This window comes from Callorhinus ursinus, unplaced genomic scaffold, assembly GCF_003265705.2.
Source record: "Callorhinus ursinus isolate GAN/ISIS: 27379988/994484 unplaced genomic scaffold, GSC_fseal_2.0 scaffold5, whole genome shotgun sequence".
In the NCBI taxonomy this organism is placed as follows: Eukaryota; Metazoa; Chordata; class Mammalia; order Carnivora; family Otariidae; genus Callorhinus; species Callorhinus ursinus.
In genome coordinates, this window is record NW_027397067.1 from 2,580,502 (window position 1) to 2,603,525 (window position 23,024).

At 35.9% G+C, this 23,024-nt stretch overlaps 1 pseudogene; it reads left to right on the top strand.

Annotated features, from left to right (window-relative positions):
• The first annotated feature begins 15,220 nt into the window (after positions 1 to 15,220).
• LOC112823582 (importin subunit alpha-1 pseudogene) lies at positions 15,221 to 16,787 on the top strand (annotated as a pseudogene).
• The last annotated feature ends 6,237 nt before the right edge of the window (positions 16,788 to 23,024 follow it).

Sequence of the window (23,024 nt, forward strand, 5' to 3'; positions counted from 1 at the left end):
GGGCTGCAAGGTTGGTTCAACATCTGCAAATCAATCAATGTGATACAATACATTAACAAAAGAAAGAACAAGAATCATATGATCTTCTCAATAGATGCAGAAAAAGCATTTGACAAACTATAGCACCCTTTCTTGATGAAAACTCTTCAGAATATAGGGCTAGAGGGTACATAACTCAATATCATAAAAGCCATCTATGAAAAACCCACAGTGAATATCATTCTCAATTGGGAAAAACTGAGAGCTTTCCCTATAAGGTCAGGAACACCGCAAGGATGTCCAATATCACCACTTCTATTCCACATAGTATTAGATGTCTTAGCCACAGCAATCAGACAACAAAAAGAAATAAAAGGCATCCGATTCATCAAAGAAGAAGTCAAACTCTCACTGTTTGCAGATGATATGATACTTTATGTGGAAAACCCAAAAGACTCCACCCTAAAAATGCTAGAACTCATACAGTAATTCAGTAAAGTGGCAGGATATAAAATCAATGCACAGAAATCAGTGGCAATCCTATACACCAACAACAAGTCAGAAGAAAGAGAAATTAAGGTGTCAATCCCATTTACAATTGCACCCAAAAACATAAGATACCTAGGAATAAATCTAACCAAAGAGGCAAATAATCTGTACTCAGAAAACACTAAAATACTCATGGAAGAAATTGAGGAAGGCACACAAAAAAAGGAAAAACGTTCAATGCTCATGGTTTGGAAGAACAAATATTGTGAAGATGTCAATGCTACCTAGAGCAATCTACACATTCAATGCAATCCCCATCAAAATACCATCCACTTTTTTCAAAGAAATGGAACAAATAATCCTAAAATTTGTATGGAACAATAAAAGACCATGAATAGCAGAGGAATGTTGAAAATAAAAGCTAAGCTGGTGGCATCACCATTCCGGACTTCAAATTGTATTACAAAGCTGTAATCATCAAGACAGTATGGGATTGGCACAATAACAGACACATTGATCAATTGAACAGAATAGAGAGCCCAGAAATGGACCCTCAACCCTATGGTCAACTAATCTTCGACAAAGCAGGAAAGAATGTCCAGTGGAAAAAAAGTCTCTTCAACAAATGGTGTTGGGAAATTGGACACCCACATGCAGAAGAATGAAACTGGACCATTTCCTTACACCACACACAAAAATAGACTCAAAATGGTTGTAAGACCTAAATGTGAGACAGGAGTCCATCAAAATCCTAAGGGAGAACACAGGCAGCAACCTCTTCGACCTCAGCCACAGCAACTTCTTCCTAGACACATCGCCAAAGGCAAGGGAAGCAAGGGCTGAAATGAACTATTGGGACTTCATCAAGATAAAAAGCTTTTGCATAGCATAAGAAACAGTCAACAAAACCCAAAGACAACTGACAAAAGGGGAGAAGATATTTGCAAATGACATATCAGATAAAGGGCAAGTATCCAAAATCTACAAATAACTTATTAAACTCAACACCCAAAGAACAAATGATCCAATCAAGAAATGGGCAGAAGACATGAACAGACATTTTTCTAAAGATCTCCAAATGGCCAACAGACACATGAAAAAGTGCTCAACATCGCTCAGCATCTGGGAAATCCAAATCAAAACCTCAATCAGATGTCCCCTCACACCAGTCAGAATGGCTAAAATTAACAAACAGGAAAAGACAGATGTTGGTGGGGATGCGGAGAAAGGGGAACCCTCCTACACTCTTGGTGGGAATGCAAGCTGGTGCAGCCACTCTGGAAAACAGTATGGAGGTTCCTCAAAAAGTTGAAAATAGAGCTACCCTGCGACCAAGCAATTGCAGTACTGGGTATTTACCCCAAAGATACAAATGTAGAGATCCGAAGGGGTATGTGCACCCCAATGTTTATAGCAGCAATGTCCACAAGAGCCAAACTATGGAAAGAGCCAAGATGTCCATCAACAGGTGAATGGATGAAGAAAATGTGGTATTTATATACAATGGAATATTATGTAGCCATCAAGATGAATGGAATCTTGCCATTTGCAACAATGTGGATGGAACTGGAGGGTATTATGCTGAGTCAAATAAGTCAATCAGAGAAGGACAGGTATCATATGACCTCACTGATATGAGGGATTCTTTTTTTTTTTAAGATTTTATTTATTTATTTGAGAGACAGAAAGAATGAGAGAGAAAGCACATGAGATGGGGGGAGGGTCAGAGGGAGAAGCAGACTCCCTGCTGAGCAGGGAGCCCGATGCGGGACTCGATCCAGGGACTCCAGGATCATGACCTGAGCCGAAGGCAGTCGCTTAACCAACTGAGCCACCCAGGCGCCCGATATGAGGGATTCTTAATCTCAGGAAACAAACTGTGGGTTGCTGGAGTGGTGGGGTGTGGGAGGGATGGGTTTCCTAGGTGCTAGATATTGGGGAGGGTATGTCTTATGGTGAGCACTGTGAATTGTCTAAGACTGTTGAATACAGACTTGTACCTCTGAAACAAATAATACATTATATGTAAAAAAAAAAAGTGGATAGCAGGAAGGGAAAAATGAAGTGGGGGAAAATGGAGAGGGAGACGAACCATGAGAGACTATGGACCATGAGAAACAAACTGAGGGTTCTAAAGCAGAGCGATGTGGGGGGATGGTTTAGCCTGGTGATGGGTATTTAAGAGGGCACATACTGCATGGAGCATTGGGTGTTATATGCAAACAATGAATCATGGAACACTACATCAAAAACTAATGATGTAATGTATGGTTATTAACATAACATAAGAAAAAATATACATTAATTACGGAGACTTCAATACTCCACTCTCAGCAATAGACAGATCATCTATGCAGAAAATCAACAAAGAGGGCACCTGGGTGGCTCAGTTGGTTAAGCAACTGCCTTCAGCTCAGGTCATGATCTTGGAGTCCCAGGATCGAGCCCCACAATGGGTCCCCTGCTCAGCAGGGAGTCTGCTTCTCCCTCTGACCCTCCCCCCTCTCATGCTCTCTCTCTATCTCATTCTCTGTCTCAAATAAATAAATAAAATCTTTAAAAAAAAGAAAATCAACAAAGAAACAAGAGCTTTGAATGATACACTAGACTAGATGGACCACCTAGATATATACAGAACATTCCATCCTAAAACAACAGAATCTTCATTCTTCTTGAGCTCAGATGGAACTTTCTCCAGAATACACCACATACTGGGTCACAAATTAGGTCTCAACTGATACCAAAAGATTGAGATTATTCTCTGCATATTCTCAGACCATAATGCTTTAATACTGGAACTCAATCTCAAGAAGAAATTTGGAAGAAAATCAAACATTTGGAAGCTAATGACCACTCTACTCAATAATGTTTGGGTTAACCAAGAAATCAAAGAAGAACTTAAAGAATTCATGGAAACCAATGAGAACGAATAGACATCAGTCCAAAACCTATGGGATACTGCAAAGGCGGTCTTAATGGGGAAATACATAGCCATCCAAGCCTCACTCAAAAAAATAGAAAAATCCTGAATTCACTAACTAACTTTACATCTTAAAGACCTAGAGAAAAAGCAACAAATTATGCATATGCCATGCATTAGAAGAGAAATAATTAAGATTAGAGCAGAGATCAATGAATTAGAAACCAGAAACATAGTAGATCAGATCAATGAAACTAGAAGTTGGTTCTTTGAAAGAATTAATAAGATCAGTAAACCACTGGACAGACTTATCCAAAAGAAAAGAGAAAGGACCCAAATTAATAAGATTATGAATGAAAGGAAAGAGAAAACTAGTATTATCAAGGAAATAGAAACAATGATTAGAAATTATTATCAACAACTATATGCCAATAAACTGAGCAACCTAGATGAAATGCGTGCCTTCCTGGTAACCTATAAACTCCCAAGACTGAAACAGGAAGAAATTGACAACCTGAAAAGTCAATAACCAGTAACAAGATTGAAGCAGTGATCAAAAACCTCCCACAAAACAAGAGTCCAGGGTCTGATGGATTCTCTGGGGAATTCTACCAAACATTCGAAGAAGAAATACTACCTATTCTCCTGAAGCTGTTTCAAAAAATAGAAACAGAAGGAAAGCTTCCAGACTCATTCTATGAGTCCAATATTACCTTAATCCCCAAACCAGGCAAAGACCCCACCAAAAAGGAGAATTTCAGACTGTTATCCCTGAAGAATATAGATTCCAAAATCCTCAACAAAATCCTAGATGGAGGGATCCAACAATACATTAAAAGGATCTTCTAACACGACCAAGTGGGCTTTATTCCCAGGATGTAAAGGTGGTTCAACATTTGCAAATCAATCAATGTGATAGAACACATTAATAAGAGGAGAGAGGAGAACCACATGGTCCTCTCAAATGATGCAGAAAAAGCATTTGACAAAATACAGAATCCTTTCCTGATGAAAACTCTTCAGAGTATAGGGATAGAGGGACTATTCCTCAAGTTCATAAAATCCATCTATGAAAAACCCACAGCAAATATCATCCTCAATGGGGAAAGGCTGAGAGCTTTTCCCTTAAGATCAGGAACACGACAAGAATGACCACTCTCACCACTATTGTTCAACATAGTACTAGAAGTACTAGCAACATCAAGCAGAAAACAAAAAGAAATAAAAGGTATTCAAATTGGCAAAGAAGTCAAACTCTCTCTCTTCACAGATGACATGACAGTTTATGTGGAAAATCCAAAAGACTCCACCCCCAAATAACTAGAACTCATCCAGCAATTCAGTAATGTGGCAAGATACAAAATCAATGCACAGAAATCAGTTGCTTTCTTATATACTAACAATGCAACTGTAGAAAGAGAAATTAGAGAAATGATTCCATTTACAGTAGTACCAAAAACCATAAGATATCTCACAATAAACCTAACCAAAGAGGTAAAGGATCTATACCCTAGGAACTACAGAACACTCATGAAAGAAATTGAAGAAGACACAAAAAGATGGAAAAACATTCCATGCTCATGGATTGGAAGAATAAACATTGTTAAAATGTCTATGCTACCAGAGCAATCTATAACTTCAAAGCCATCCCAATCAAAATTCCAATGACTTTTTTCAAAGTGCTGGGACAAACAATCCTAAAATATGTATGGAATCAGAAAAGATCCCGAATCGCCAAGGAAGTATTGCAAAAGAAAAACAAAGCTGGGGGCATCACATTGCCTGATTTCAAGCTATATTACAAAGCAGTGATAACCAAGACAGCATGGTACTGGCTGAAAACAGACATACAGACCAATGGAACAGAATAGAGAGCATAGATATGGACCCTCAACTCTATGGTCAAATAATCTTCCTGAAAGCAGGAAAAAATATGCAATGGAAAAAAGACAGTCTCTTCAATAAATGGTGTTGGGAAAATTGGACAGCTATATACAGAAGAATGAAACTGGACCATTCTCTAACACCATACACAAAGATAAACTCAAAATGGATGAAAGACCTCAATGTGAGACAGGAATCCCTCAAAATCCTAGAGGAGAACATAAGTAGTAACCTCTTCAACATTGGCCACAGCAACTTCTTTCAAGTTACATCTCCAAAGTCTAGTGAAACAAAAGCGAAAATGAACTTTTGGGACTTCATCAAGACAAAAGTCTTCTGCACAGCAAAGGAAATAGTCAACAAAACAAAGAAGCAACACACAGAATGGGAGAAGATATTTGTAAATGACACTACAGACAAAGCACTGATTTCCAAGATCTATAAAGAACTTCTCAAACTCAACACTCAAAAAACAAATAAGTCAAAACATGGGCAGAAGACATGGACAGTTCTCAAAAGAAGGCATACAAATGGCTAAGAGACACATGAAAAAATGTTCAGCATCATTAGCCATCAGGGAGATTCAAATCAAAACCACATTGAGATACCACCTTATACCAGTTAGAATGCCAAAAATTGACAAGGCAAGAAATCAACAAATGTTGGAGAGGTTGTGGAGAAAGGGGAACCCTCTTACACTGTTGGTGGGAATGCAAGTTGGTACAGCCACTTTGGAAAAGAGTGTGGAGGTTCCTCAAAAAATTAAAAATAGAGCTACCCTATGACCCAGCAATTGTACTCCTGGGTATTTACCCCAAAGACACAGATGTAGTGAAAAGACGAGCCGTATGCACCCCAATGTTTATAGCAGCAATGTCCACAATAGCCAAACTGTGGAAAGAGCTGAGATGCCCTTCAACAGAGGAATGGATAAAGATGTGATCCATATATACAATGGAATATTACTCAGCCATCAGAAAGGATGAATACCCAACTTTTCCATCAACATGGATGGGACTGGAGGAGATTATGCTAAGTGATATAAGTCAAGCAGAGAATGTCAATTATTATATGGTTTCACTTATTTGTGGAACATGAGGAATAGCATGGAGGACATTAGGAGAAGGAAGGGAAAAATGAAGGGGGGAAATCGAAGGGGGAGACAAACCATGAGAGACTATGGACTCCAGGAAACAAACTGACGGTTCTAGAGGGGAGGGGGGTGGGGGATTGGTTAGCCCGGTGATGGGTATTAAAGAGGGCACGTAGTGCATGGAGCACTGGGTGTTATATGAAAACAATGAATTGTGGAACACTATTCAAAAACTAATGGTGTATTGCATGGTGACTAACATAAGTTAAAATAAAATTTAAAAAATTAAAAATTTAAAAATTAAAAACAATAAACTATATTATTTCTTCTGAAAAAAAAAAGTCAGCGAATGATTTAGGAATTTCTTAAATAGCTGGAATCAGTAAGTCTCCAAGCCTTTATGGAGGTGCTCTGTATTCATATGGAGCATGCCTCAATGTTCAGCCAGGTGCTCTACAACACTGACACTGCTTCCTGCTTCTACAGAGCTTCAAGCTCAGTTAGAGCTGAGAGTTAAGAGCTTTCTCAGGTCTTTCTGGGATATTTGCACAATTCTGTACATGTACATATCCTGTATATTCCAGGGAATATATTTGATATTTTAAAAAATCCCTATGAATATCTTATTTTCCATTTTTTCCTTTTAAGAATTTTGGTCACCTTCCTGTTATTTCTGCTTCAAGCACTGCAATTATTATTTTTTTTAAATGTCCTCAGGAAAAAGACTGCACTGACAGAGCTCTGAATCAGATCAAATAACCCAAGCCCTGTAAATGGGCGCTTCCAGGGAATTGTGGGACAAGTCTAGTAATAAGAAATCTCTGGAAGTGATGCTTTTGGGGAGTGCTACATTAATCTGTCTGCTCCAGTTGCTCCTAGGCTATGGATTTCACTACAACTGCAGACCTGTTGGATTTCCAGACTACTGTGGAGCTGGGGAGAAAGCAACAACAATAAGGCAAGTTAAAATGCCACAAAGCTGGCTGTTCTTACTGAGTTGCAACCATTATTCTTGAATAAACACTCCTCAAATTTTTGCAAATTTGTATAATTTCCAGAGTTCTAAAAAAGTTGATTTTGGTAATTTTTCCAGTGTTCTTTGCCTTTATGGAGGAGAGGATTATTGAACGTCCTTACGTTGCTCTTTCTTCTGATATTTCTTTGGACCTTATTTTTGAATTCTCTAAATAATAGAAGAAATGTCTGAGTCAGCAGTAAGTGCTAGTGGTACACACCTATACTGGCCGAGTTGAATATATGCCCATCACAAATATATCACAAATATTTTTTACTCACTGTGGATAAAGAATGAAGACAGCAGTGTACATGCCCAGAGTCTTTATTGGTGGCTCATGAGGACAACAGTGCCATCCGTAGTGACCACTTCAGGAAGTCATCTATCTGATGTTGCTGACAGCAGAGCTCTCAGGTGGGTTTGCTGCCTTTAGAAATGGCTGGAGATAAGTACCTTTAAGTTAATGTTTCAGTCAGATTATGAGTTCGAGATGAAAACATGCAGAGTGCAATGAAATTATCATCACATTTTGGTCTTTCCACAAACACCCCACACTGAGAATAATTGCAGTCAACAACGTTGCCCAATGGGAAGGATGACAATGTATTATTAGAACAAATTCTCAAAACAGAAGGAAAATAACTATCATTATATTAGCTGGTTTCAACCTGAGTTATTTTGGTCCATTTGCCTTTGCTTTTCAAAGAATTTTGCTTTTAACAAAATACTTTTCAATTAGGACAAATCCTTTCCTTTGTAATATTTTCAGTCAGTTCTCAGTGAATGGAGAGCATCTTAGCTCAGGGTTGAAGAAAAATTATCATGGCATTTATTTTTAAAACTCAATCTTAATTTAATTTTAAAACTCATTACAAAAAGCAGAAAAAAATTAAACTCTCCTCAGGAAACTCCTTTATTTTTACAATAATAAAGAAATTGGTTATTCATTAACAAAGCAATTTTCTTGACTATGCATATGGTTTCTGACAAATTTTTTAAAAATTTTAGTGAATTGTAATTGATATATAACTCTATATTAGTTTCATGTGTGCAACATAATGATTTGATATTTGTATATATTGCAAAATAATCACCAAAATAAGTCTAGTTACATCCAACAGCATACAGAGTTAACTTTTGGGATTTACATTCTAGGCAACTTTCAGATATGCTTTACAATATTATTGACTGTAGCCACCATGCTATACATTATGTCTCCCGGACTTATTTTTTTTTTATAACTAGAAGTTTGTACCTCTTGACTCCCTTCATCTGTTTCTCCCACTCTCCAATCATCCTCTCCTCTAGCAGCTGCTATTCTGTTTTTTGTATCTATGATTATAGTTTGGTTTGGTTTATTCATTTGTTTTGTTTTTTTAGATTCCACATTTAAATGAAATCATATGGTATTTGTCTTTGATTTATTTCACTTAACATAACACCCTCCAGGTCCATCCATGTTGTTGCACATGGCAGGAATTTGTTCTTTTTTAGAGTGGGGCAAAACAAGCATTTAGTCAAAGGTACTTACCTTTGGAAACTAGCCAAAGGAACCTATGTTTTGAGAAGGTTCAGGCTACAAGAAGGAACAAAACATAAGTGTCTGAGACTGCTCTAGTGAACATCTCAGCTGTCAACCAGGATAACTACCCAATATATGAGTGACTAAACATTCAACTGATTCCAGTCCCTTGACTGAGACTCTCAACAGAGGACCTAGATATTGTGGAAAGGAAACAAATAATCCCTGTTGTGCCAAATTTCTGACACACAGAATGTGTGAAAACAAGAGATTATTTTTCACCAATGTTTTGGCAATTTATTTTGTAGTCATAGTACCTAGAGTGATGATTAATATATTTTACAAAGACTCACAAACACCAGACAAAGATGAATTTGAAAACCTAAATTTTTTTATTAATATTCATATTGGTACACAGTCATAATAGTGTTCACTATTGTAAATATTTTGACATAAATATTTTATAAAATTTTTATTATTATTGATTGCTACAATCTCTTTATTTAGGCTTTAGTATTTTTATCTGTCATAATGTTTCACTTACATGTGTCTAGAGGCTTATTTTTTATTATTCTCATCTTTCTCACTTAAAAGCTCTCTGAAGCTGGGAAGATATCTCTTATTTTTGATCACCTCCGTATTTTCACAGTGCATGGAAAATAGTATAAATTCAGTAAATATTTATTGGGTGGAATAAGCAATATTTTTTACACATCATTTCTATATGGCATTCAGTTATTTTTTCCTACCTAAAGCTATAAACCTAATATTTGGATAATTGTCTTCCCACCAAATTTTGTATTCCTTCAATCTACAACTAATATCAGCCATTAATCTTTTTCATTCTGAGAAAACTAGTTGGGTTTGTTTTTGGTTTTTTGTTTGTTTGGTTTTTTTTTTGCAATATTTATTGTATTTCTGTTTTTGTTAGAATAAATTATTTGGTTTGTTTAAGATTGGGGAAAGCTATGCTATGCTCTTCAGCTAAGTATTCTCAGGGTGAGAAAAAACTTCTGCTTTACTCCTGGTCCTGGCAGAAGCCAAATGCTCAAAGATGGGCACCATGTTGCTATGCAACCTTAGCTGTCCATATGAACTGCATGTTCTCCAACTCACTAAGCATTTCATCATCAAATAGAGGTTATGACTGAGATTGGGCATAAGTAGTTTTCATAAGTAAATGACTCAGATTCCTATGGACACCCATTCCAGGGGCATCATTTTCCTTCTTACAACCTGTATCAAATATTCTTTGAGAGCCGTGAACTAAGGAAGAACAAATTTTCTTATGGTTTTTCAGATTGTTTATCACAACATTCTGTCACCATCCAATAGCAGACAGCTGTGGACTACAATCCCATTCAAAACTCTGAAGAATTCCAAATAATTTATGTAGATTCTCCCCCTCAAGAAGGGGCAGCAAACTCCCATAAGTACAGGCTGCACTTGTGACTTCATCCAAGAGGATAGAATGAAAAGGAGATGAGAGTAACTAAGGCAGGAAAATCTGGTAAATACACCCTCAGCCATATATGGTCAAGAGTAACAACAACAGTGATAGATTGTTTTGAGAGGATGTACTCTTGCCATGATGTGATGAAAATGTTTACCTCTGAGTTCTTCTTAACAAAAAAGGTATATCCCAGTCTGAACATGAGAAAACACCACAAACTACAATTCAAGGGTAATTCTACAAAATACTTGACCAGTGCTTCTCAAAACTCTTAAGGCCATCAAAACCCAGGAAAGTCTGAGAAACTGTCACAGCCAAGAGGCACCTAAGGAGACATGATGACTAAGATTAATGTGGGGCCCTGAATGGAATCCTGGAACAGAAACAGAACATTAGGTCAAAACTAAGGAAGTGTGAAGGATTCTAGAGTTTAGGAAATGGTAATGTACCCAAATCAGTTTCTTAGTTTTGACAAATAGAACATGGTAATATAATATGTTAATCAGGGAAACTGAATAAGAGTATAATAGGAATTCTACAGACTTTGCAACTTTTGTGCAAATAGAAATTATTCTATATAATATAAATATAAAACTATTCTAAAATAAAAATATTTTTAACAAAAAGCAGGACAAAGATAAAGTGAAATTCCTATTGTCAGCATTGTCAGTCATCTTGTACATTGAACATTACAATTTAATAAATATATATTAAATTCAGTTATGTATTTTATAACCATTTTATTATTATTCAAATATTTAGTAAGTATCCCAATTATTTTATAATAAAAATTTAATCTTGATTTCATTTTCATCTTTTTTCTCTTAGTTGTAATATAATTTTTAGTGTTTTCCCCCGAAACATTTTTTTCATAGTATGCTTTCCCAATCATTCAATAATTTAAAATATACTTCTGTGGTCATCATTTGCCTACTATCTCCCCAATAATAATAAGTTGATATATGGACTTCTGGTCTCTGTATTGCTATGGTTGGAATATGTAAAGGGGTGGTGGGTTGCAATTACCTACATCCTTCCTACCTGAACCCACTTCCTCTTTCACACCTGTAATGGCACCTCTCTGCTTATACCAGTATTAACATTCTTATTTTCAATCAGTCTGTTTATATGTCAGCATGGCAATGGAGAGTGTAAACTACAGAACGTTAGCTACCATCTCCATCTTCAATCACCTTTGTGTTGCTTCTACAACTTTTTCCTGTGGTGCAGTGACTGAAAAACACACCTATTCCTCAGTTAGGTTCTTTACCTCCACATGCATGAATCCTGCATTAGAAGAACACTCTGGCCTTTATCTACTCTGTAATGCATTACTGTCCATAGAAGTATTGGTGAATTATCTGACTGGTATGCTAGAACCACCAATATGCACAACACAATCCCTTTTTATTTTGTGTTTGGGATACTTCAATGTGTAGGAAACAAACAAACAAAAATAGGAAATAGGAAGGAAGAAAGGAAGAGGGAGGGAGGAAAAGAGACAAAAGCAAAGAGAAAAGATCTGTTCCTTCATGTTCTAGGCTTTTCCTGGAAGACCCTTCCTGTAAGGGACATGAACGCAACACTGTCTATAATCAGGTAAGTAGGTGTTTTTCTACAGCTCTTTCATTAATAAAGGTGTTGTTTTAATTTCTGCTTGCTCAATTTCCTGTCTCACAATTGATTCTGAATCTGTCTGTAGAAGAATTATTTATTGGGTTTCCCAGAATCCACACATGCCCACTGTTATGGACTTACCTGTCTTCTATAATCCCCTTGCCCTAATAAGTACTAAGAATAGGCATTTTAAAAAATATTTTTATAGCAAGCCATTGAACATTATACCACTAGGGACTCAGTAATTTAAACTAACACATTGATCTAGTTCACCTTTATTATTCCCTTTTTACATATAAAAATTTAATGTGGAGGCCCAGGCTGCAACAATTCTTTTTTTTTTCTTTTCTTTCTTTTTTTTTTTTTGCAGCAATTCTAAGAAACTAAGCCCCTGAACAACACAGGTCTTAGCACTAGCTCCTTCCTAATGATTTCCAAATCTGTTCTACCTCCGCTGCCCATGCTCCTGTTCTTATTTTTGTTCTGTTTTGTTTTGTTTTTTCATTTGGATCATTAATGCTATTTGACCTCAATTTTTTTCTTCTGTGGGCTTCTATACTTTTTCTTTTCAAACTCTCCTTGTTTCACTCTGAAAACCAACATTAATGTAATTTCCTGAGTGAGGCACTCAGGTTGTTTATAACATGAAAACCTCTCATTACCTAACCTCATTCTCTTGTCCTTACAGACACAGTGTTCTGCCCATAAATTGGCCAGTTTATCCACTCTAGAACACTTTTCTAACTATCCTTTATGAATATCACCACTATTGATTGTTTCTCATTCATAAAAGTCAAGTTCAAAATTTTTTTCCTGTTTTAAGCCCTTATGAATAACTGCTTGGAATTTACTTACTCCTCCACCTAGTATGAAAAAAAACCCCAACAACTTCATTTATGCCTTTTATGAGCTTTCTTGCTTGTATTAATTAATAGATATTGGAGATATATATTAAGTATATATATAAAATATTTAACACATTAAATATCTATATTATTCAATATATTAGTCAATTTATGCTAAGATTTGCTTTATTAAATGTTTAGCAAATTAGTACTGTAAAATATTATAAAATGATTAAAATGTATAAAATGTTTAATAAAGGGCGCCTGGGTGGCTCAGTTGGTTAAGTGACTGCCTTCGGATCAGGTCATGATCCTGGAGTCCCGGGATCGAGTCCCACATCGGGCTCCCTGCTTGGCAGGGAGTCTGCTTCTCCCTCTGACCCTCTTCCCTCTCGTGCTCTCTATCTCTCATTCTCTCTCTCTCTCAAATAAATAAATAAAATCTTTAAAAAAATGTTTAATAAAATTATTGAATATGAAAATATATTAAATATTTAATATATTAAGTATATTCTATATTAATACATATTCATATAAATATATACATATTTCTAACAATTATATATATAGAATCTTCCTAGGAAATGGAAATCATAGATTTTAATTCCAAGGGTTTCCCCATACTAGCCACGAGAACTTGAGCATGATACAAACTCTCAAGCTCTTAGTCTTAACTAACAGGTAGTTTTATGTAATGCCATCAGTAAGGCCACATGGTAGATAGTGAACTCATGCAGGGCTGGATCTCATGACCCCAAGACCATGACCTGAGCCAAAACCAAGAGTAGGACACAGCCGACTGAGCCACCAAAGGACCCCTGCCCAAAGTAAATTTGAAAATAAAATTTACTTTTATGCTTTCTTTAAAAAAAAAACTGTGCTTTTGTTTGAAGTAGTTTCAGAATTGAATTAGATTAAAAATCATTACTTTCTCAGCAGTAGAAAAAATTTACAGTCTAATGAGGGAAGGTGAACACTAAAAATAAATAAATCCAAGTAAAATATATTATCAGATACTTCAAGTGATTTGAAGAAGTATAAACTAAGGAGAGGAGACAGGGACATGGGATGCTGCATTTTAGAGTGAGTGGTCACAAAAAAAAATGCTTCTGAGAAGGTGCAATGAGGAAGAGAGATATGCAAATGTCTGGGGAGACAAGTGTTCAGTGCAGGTCAAATAGCAATGCGAAGGCCCTGAGGTGGGATTATCCTGCTGTATTGGAAGAATAGTAAAGAGTCCAGTGTGCCTTGAGGAAAGAATGAGGGGCAAAAGGGGATTTTTGAGATCAAGAAAATGACTAGGGCTAAATAATTCAGAATGATATAGTTTAGTATGGAGTTTAACTTATACTCCAAAGGAACTTACACTTGCAAAGGAAACCAAGGAGAAACACATCACGCATCTTTTCTCTTTACCTATTTTGTTCTTTGTTCATTTCTTCCTTTATGTCTACCTTCTTTGGATCAATTAAATAATTTCCATGATTTCATTTAATTTCAGTTCATAATTGTTCATTGAAACATTTTTTGATGGTGATTTGAAGTCATAGTCTAATAATTTCATTATCAGTATCATCTTTGTGTCAACATATGTTGATTATCTTTTCTTATTCAAACAGATTTTTGCTGGATTGTGGTATGACAAGTGGTTTTTGATGAGGACCTGGGCATTTGGGGTACTATGTTATGAGACTCTGGATCTTATTTAAACCCATTACATTTGACTTTGTCTGACAGTGCTGTGATGAGGAAAATAGGTGTTGCCTTATTGCTGCCAGGAGGAGGTAGAAGTCCAGGCTGCCCCCTAGGTCTCTGTTGACACTCATGGGTCAAACTTTTTAATGATGGTCAGAGGTAGAAGTTCAAGGTTTCCAGTAGGCTTTAGTTGATGCTCTCCTTTACTAAAAGCATCTCTTGTTACTTATGGTCATGTGGCCTCCACTGGCATCATGGAGGGAGGAGTATGATTTCATTACACCTGGGTTATGGTGAAAGTCCTGGCTCTCCACTAGGCCTTCTCTGACATCACCCTGTGGGGACAGGGAAGAGTTTCTCATGCCATCAGATTGGAGTAAAAGTTCACACCACCCATGTGATCTCCATTGAAACTGTGAGGCTGGAGTCTTTTTACTACCCGGCAGGAATGAAAGTCCTGGTTCCCTTATTAAGGCTTTCTTGATACCACATCAGCTGGGGGGTTGAGACATTTATACTCTTTAAAAAGTTCACTTAATTGCTATCTGTAAATTAGATTCCATTAAAATGCAAAGACTGTAACACCATCTTTGGGGTGATCCATGATGGATGTTTTGAGGGCAGCTGACCCACAGCCTGCATGCTCCGGACCGCCTCCTTGTGGAAGCCTGAGCTGGCCATGTAGCTTTCTCCCTTTGTCTCATAACCATGTCCACCAATGAAAATGCTAATTCACCAGCTGCCCGTCTTAACAGATTCAAGAACAAGGGGAAAGACAGTACAGAAATGAGGCGGCGTCGAATAGAAGTTCATGTGGAGCTGAGGAAAGCTAAGAAGGGTGACCAGATGCTGAAAAGGGGAAACGTAAGCTTGTTTCCTGATGTTACCTCTCCACTACAGGAAAACCACAACAACCAAGGCACTATAAATTGGTCTGTTGATGACATTGTCAAAGGCATAAATAGCAACAATTTGGAAAGCCAGCTCCAGGCTACTCAAGCTGCTAAGAAACTGTTTTCTAGGGAAAAACAGTCCCCCATAATCCGGGCTGGTTTGATTCCAAAATTTGTGTCCTTCTTGGGCAGAACTGATTGTAGTCCCATTCAGTTTGAATCTGCTTGGGCTCTCACTAACATTGCTTCTGGGACGTCAGAACAGACCGAGGCTGTGGTACATGGAGGTGCTATCCCAGCATTCATTTCTTTGCTGGCATTTTCCCATGCCCACATCAGTGAACAGGCTGTATGGGCTCTAGGAAACATTGCAGGTGATGGTTCAGTTTTTTGAGACTTGGTTATCAAGTATGGTGCAGTTAACCCAATATTGGCTCTCCTTGCAGTTCCTGATATGTCATTTGTAGCATGTGGTTACTTATGTAACCTTACTTGGACACTTTCAAACCTTTGTCACAACAAGAATCTTGTACCCCCATTAGATGCGGTTGAGCAGATTCTTCCTACCTTAGTTCGTCTCCTGCATCATGATGAACCAGAAGTATTGGCAGATACCTGCTGGGCCATTTCCTACTTTACTGATGGTCCAAATGAATGGACTGAAATGGTTGTGAAAATAAGAGTTGTTCCCCAGCTTGTGAAGCTTCTAGGAGCTACTGAATTGCCCGTTGTGACTCCTGTGCTAAGAGCCATAGGAAATATTTTCACTGGAACAGATGTACAGACTCAGGTTGTAATAGGTTGCTGTTTTTCCCAGCCTCCTAGGAAACCCCAAAACTAATATTCAGAAGGAAGCTACACGGACAATGTCAAACATCACAGCTGGTCACCAGGACCAGATACAGCAAGTTGTGAATCATGGATTAGTCCCATTCCTCATTGGTGTTCTCTCTAAGGCAGACTTTAAAACACAAAAGGAAGCTGTCTGGGCTGTGATCAACTATACAAGTGGTGGGACATTTGAACAGATTGTATACCTTGTACATTATGGCATAATAGAACCATTGATGAACCTCTTAACTGCAAAAGATACCAAAATTATTCTGGTTATTCTGGATGCCATTTCAAACATCTTTCAGGCTGCTGAGAAACTAGGTGAAACTGAGAAACTTAGTATAATGATTGAAGAATGTGGAGGTTTGGACAAAATGGAAGCTCTACAAAACCATGAAAATGAGTCTGTGTACAAAGCCTCATTAAACTTGATTGAGAAGTATTTCTCTGTAGAGGAAGAGGAAGATCAGAATGTTATACCAGAAACTACCTCTGAAGGCTATATGTTCCAAGTTCAGGATGGCACTCCAGGGACCTTTAACTTTTAGATTGTACAGCTGAGGCAGAAAGTTGTTTGTTGTGTACTCTGGTAGAAGTTTGTCTTACTGTTTCTCTACTAAGAACTCTTTTTAAATGTGTTTTGTTATTGTAGCACGTTTTACAACGAAACTCTACTTGACCAGTTCCAAACTGTACAACCTGTATGAAGCTCCTCCTCTCAGTGGGTTTCTTATTTCTATGTGGAATCTTCTCTCTTGCAGTGTCCTGTAAATAAAGATTAAATTCCACTCTTTTCTTTAAAAAAAATGCAAAGACTATAAATGCAAGCTATTTCTACCCTTTGAGCAATCTATGGCCTGCAGACCAAATCTGGTTCATGGTTTTTTTGTGCAGCCCATATTATAAAAATAAATTTTTACAGTTTAAAAGGTAGTTTTTCTAAAAAAAGAAAATACAACAGAGGTCTTTGTTGCCTGAAAAACTTAAAATATTTATGTCTTACCTTTTATAGGACACATTTACAAGCCTCCGCCTTACAGCAAAAGAAGACAAACATGCAAGAAAACAAAACAAACACACTCTAGCTTAGCTACATGCAAGTATCATGAAAGTACGATTCCTGGTTTCTCATCTTACTACAGCTCAATAGCATATGAGAAACATAAGCCAAAGACACACCAAGACTCTAGTCTCTCATTTTATTGATTCTATTGGCCAGAGGGAAGTAGGCACAAATAATATATAAAAATATCAAGTTCTTAGACCTGGGAGCACTCTAAATAGAAGTAAATCCAATTTGTTGTTCCCCCTCACTAACACAACAATTATGACAGGTGCCCCATGCCTTTCCTCCTTCCAGTTTCTCCAGGTCCTTGTCTCTGTATCCACTCTGGGGAAACCCAGACCTAGACACTCATATTCAGCTCTGGGAAGCCAAGAATAACTAAAGTCAGAGGTTTGTAGTCTCTAAAAGGAGTTAGTACAAAATGTCATTAATGAAGTACCTGGAAGAATAGGCTACTGTTCACACTGGTGCTCTGAAAATCCAGTTGCTGAGTGATCATTACATCTTGTTACATGAAAATAGGTTAGCACTTTTTATATACATATTACCAAAAAAGTGGGGTTGTCTACAGTTTTTCAATATCTTTGCATAATATCATTGATTTTCAGACTGCTTCTACCTAATGAAGAGGACATGGATTATGTTTATTAAAAGGAAAAAAATTAAATAGTTCCAATGTTGACTTAAAATCTTGAGCATATAATTTTGACCATCAAAGTCCATATTTTTTGTATTTTATTTTACTTTATTTATATTTTTTATTTAAATTCAATTAGCCGACATATAGTACATCTTTAGATTTTGATATAATGTTCAGTGATTCATTAGTTGCATATAACACCCAGTGCTCATTTTTTAAGTTTTTATTTTAATTCCAGTTAGGTAGCATGCGGTGTTATATTAGTTTTAGGTGGTTGAAGACTATTTTCTCTCCAATAAAAAATAGTTATTTACTAAAATTATGAATTATGATAGTCAAACTACTTGATGAAAAATAACTCACAATAATATTGACTTGGCTCTAAGTGACTCAGTTCATTAAAAAGAGTTGAGAAATGTCTTATGAAAATGACAAATCATATATTTCCAACTTATTAAATATATTAAGATGATATGATTCTAATAGGTTAATGTTAAAATAGAATGTGTTGAAAGGAAAATTCCATTATTGAGGCTCACTAAAGAATCCATGAGAAGTTGTCAATTGAATATTAAACACTGATTTGTCTCCTCATTTGCCTGATATATCCCTATATCTTAATGGCTGGTCCATTTAGAGAAGAAACTGACTGTGCTTGGCTCAGCCCATTCTCTCCTTTTCTGGCCCTCCCTCCTTTGTATATCTCCAGGATGTATCTCTGCTCTGTTGGTATCTGTGACATAGGCAATCTGTCCCAAAAGCCCAGAATTCTCTGTTCATTTCAGTGACTAGGGAGGAAAGTGTGCTTAAATGCAGAGTGTGAGGAAGCCCAGCAAGGACATGATTCTTGCCTAAGTTCCAAAGTCAGCCCTACTAATAAAGATGTTGCTCTTTTTTGCATCTCTAAGGTCCTTGTATCTATTTTTCCATTGATTTCTAAATTTGGTGTGGGGGGGAGGGTTATTAACTAACCAAAATCACAAGAAAATGTAAATAGATTGCAAGATCTATTACCAAAATAGAATTTGTTTGTTTTATACAAAGTGATTTAATCAATTTATTGGAGAAAACAGAAAAATTACACTCTTTAATTTTTGTTATCTTTTCTTCCCCTTCTTTACTATTTTCTCCTTGTTCTCCTCAACCTCTTTTGTTATTCTATCCTCAAGTATATTTGCTCATAAACTACCTCAGGTCTACTATATGCAATCATATATTCTTATGATTAGTATCCTTTCCAGGAAAGACAGTTTGTGGATGTGGAGATGTAGTCAGGAGCCAGGATTCATTAAAGACAAATGATATACTTGGCAGTTGGGAAGATAACCCAAGGTAACTCAAGATGAATAGGATCTTTAGTATATTTCAAATTTAAAAAGCCCTTGATCTAAAATTTACCACAACTTGCTGGGGTTGGTCAAGTGGCCCTGGCTCAGTTTCCAATGGTTCACAATTCCTATCCAAATATACCAAATTGGCTAATGTTTCCACTTTGAAGTCAAACAGACCTGGGTTTGGGAAACCAGCAATGTTAATTACTAGCTGGGTCTTTTAAGAAAGTTATAAGAAATTATTGTCTCTTATCTTAGTTTCTTATTTTGTAAAATAATATATCTTTAATCAGGCCTGACATATATAAACACTCAATATATTTTATTTTTTTTGTTGTTGAATCACAGACCTGTACCTCTGAAACAAATAATATATTATATGTTTTAAAAAAAGAAGATAGTAGGAAGTGAAATTGAAGTGGGGGAAATCAGAGGGTGAGACAACCCAGGAGAGACCACGGACTCTGAGAAACAAACTGAGGGTTCTAGAGGGGAGAGGGGTGGAGGGATGGGTTAGCCTGGTGATGGGTATTAAAGAGGGCACATACTGAACACTCAATATATTTTAACTGACAGCACAATCACTGTTAATCCACATCATTAGGCTTCTCTTAAGTGTGGCTTCAATGATTAAAAAAAATGATTTTATAGACTGAAAGTTTAGAAAAGACAAGAAATGTTTTAGAAGGAGTGCCTGGGGGGCTCAGTCGATTAAGTGTCCAGCTCTTGACTTGAGCTCAGGTCATGATCTCCAAGTAGTAAGATCAAGCCCTGCTTTGGGTTCCGAGCTGGGCATGGAGGCTGCTTAAGAATCTTTCTCTCCCTCTTCCCCTATCTGCCCCCACTTGCACTCTCTATAGGTCAAAAAAAGAAAAAAAAAGAAAAAAGAAAGAAAGAAAAGAAACATTTTAGAAAGGACAAAAGCAGGGAAATGCAATTTATACATAAAATTGTAATTGAGCAACTGACATTTACAAAGTTAATTGCCATAAAATAGATTTATTGCAGTTTAGTAAACTAAACTAAAAGATAAGCTAAATTATATCTGTATGAAAGAAACTGGCTTGAACTCAATGTGAATACAATAAAAAGTTTACTGCTATAATTAGAATTATGCTATGTCTTTACTTTCATCTGAATTAATACTTGATCTTTCTGAGAATAACATAATTTTGCTTAAGTATTAAGAAGTTATAAAAATAAATTATAACAAGTATCTTCCATATTGATGTAATTGCCATGAAGAAATTCTATGTCCATGAATAAATAAGCCTATCATAGTTTACAAAAAAAATAAAAGTGATTGCATTGCAAATATATAGGCACTTTTTTTACGTATTCCCAGTGTGCCCTATTTTAGTGATTATTTGTTTGCTTATTTCACTTTACTAGAAAAGTTAATGGAAGAAAGAATACATCAAACCTGCAAGTCAATTTAAATAATGCAAAGAAAATACCATTATGGAGAGCAATTGCAATAATGAGATTTCTGTTAAATCCCTTGTTAACACGTTAACTATAATCAGAAGTAGTTCCTTAAATCTATTTAAACTTGGATTATGCGTGTGTATGCAAAATCATGTATTCTTAAAAGCAATCATTATACTATAAATTACAATATACATATATACTTATACATACAAATTGCAGAGTGTGTATATAAATATATATAAACATATATAATAAAACTTTACTGATATGTAATAAATTTAAAATTTTTATTTTTTACTGTAAGCTTTTTTCATTTATGAGAAGTTATAGAAGTTTTTAATAAATCAGTATAATATTCTAAATCTAAAGTTATGCTTTACCATACATTAGACATGTCATTATCCTAAGGATTTTTTTAAATCTAGCAAAATGTTTGAATTTTATTAACTTTTTTATTATGAAAGTTGACTAACTTCAAATAAGTACTCTGAGAATAATCTTATAAATGCAAGTCACTCAACTGTACTTTGGAAATTATATATTAGGACTATCTATTTTTTAAATTTTTAGTTGTGGTAAAATATACATAACATAAAATTTACCATAGTAGTTATTTTTAAGTGTATGGTTCAGTAGTGTTAACTGCATTCATGTTGTTGTACAAGCAATCTCCAAAACTTTTTATCTTTATGATTTAAACTCCATACCCATTAAACAACTCCCCTTTTTTCCCTCTTCCAGCCCCAACCACCATTTCACTTTCCGTCTCTATAAATCAGACTGTTTCAGAGACCTCGTATATATAGGATCATACAGTATTTGTGTTTTTGTGACTGATTTATTTCACTTAGCATAATGTTCTCAAGGTTCATCTATGTCATAACATGTGCCAGAATTTTCACCCTCTTTTAGGCTGAAAAATATTCCATTTCATGAATATACCACATTTTGTTTATCTAATCATTCATCAATGGACACTTGGTTGCTTCCACCTTCAACTATTATGAATAATGCTATGTGAAATGGGTGTGTGTGCAAGTGTGTCTTAGAGATCCAGGTTTCAATACTTTTGGATATATACCCATAAGTCAAATAGCTGGTGATTCTATTTTTCATCTTTTGAAGAATGTCCCATTGTCTTTTTTTTTTTTAAAGATTTTATGTATTTATTGGAGAGAGAGAGAATGAGAGACAGAGAGCACAAGAGGAAAGAGGGTCAGAGGGAGAAGCAGAACTCCCCGCTGAGCAGGAAGCCTGATATGGGACTCAATCCCGGGACTCCAGGATCATGACCTGAGCAGAAGGCAGTTGCTTAACCAACTGAGCCACCCAGGCACTCGAATGTCCCATTGTCTTTGATAGCATCTGTACCATTTTACAATCCCACCAATAATAGTGCATAAGGGTACCAATTTCTCCATATCATCTCCAAAATTTGTTACTTTCTGATGATAGCCATTCTAAACGATGTGAAGTAGTATCTCATTGTTGTTTTGATTTGCATTTCCCTGATAATTATCCACTTCTTTTTCATGTACTTATGAACCAATTTATGCTTTTTGGAGAAATAGCTATTCAAGTTCTTTGCTGACTTTTTAATTGGATTATTTGCTTTTTGTTGTTGAATTGTTCTTCTTTTTATATTCTGGATATTAATAATGATTCACAAATTCTTACTCCAATTCCATTAATTGCTTTATCACTCATTGATTGTCCTTTGATACACAGATATTTCTAATTTTTATATAGTCCAACTTACTTACTTATTCTTTTGTTATCTTTACTTTTGATGTCATATTCAAGAAATTGCTCCAAAATCCAATTTCATGAAGATTTTACCTATATTTTCTTCTAAAATTTTTATAGTTTTAGCTTTTATGTTGAGATAGTTGACTCATTTTGAGTTAAATTTTGTATATGGTGCAAGCTGAAGGTCCAACCTCATTCTATTTCATGTGAATATACAGTTTTCACAATGTTTATTTGGTGAAACTACTGTTCTCTCCTCATTGAATAGTTTTGTATCCTTGTCAAAAATTATTTAACTATGTATGTGAAGGTTTATTTCACATGCTTATGGATCCTATTCTATTCTATTGGTATTTCTCTTTTTAAACAAGTATCACAACTGTTTTGATTATTGTAGATTTGTAATAAATTTTGAAATAAGAAAATGTGAAACCTCTAAACTTGTTTTTTGTTTTTCAAGATCACTTTGGCTATTTAGAAGCCCTTGAGATTCCATATGTTTTAGGAGGAATTTTTCTTTTTCTGCAAAAACAGCCTTGGGATTTTGATAGGGATTGCATTCAATCTG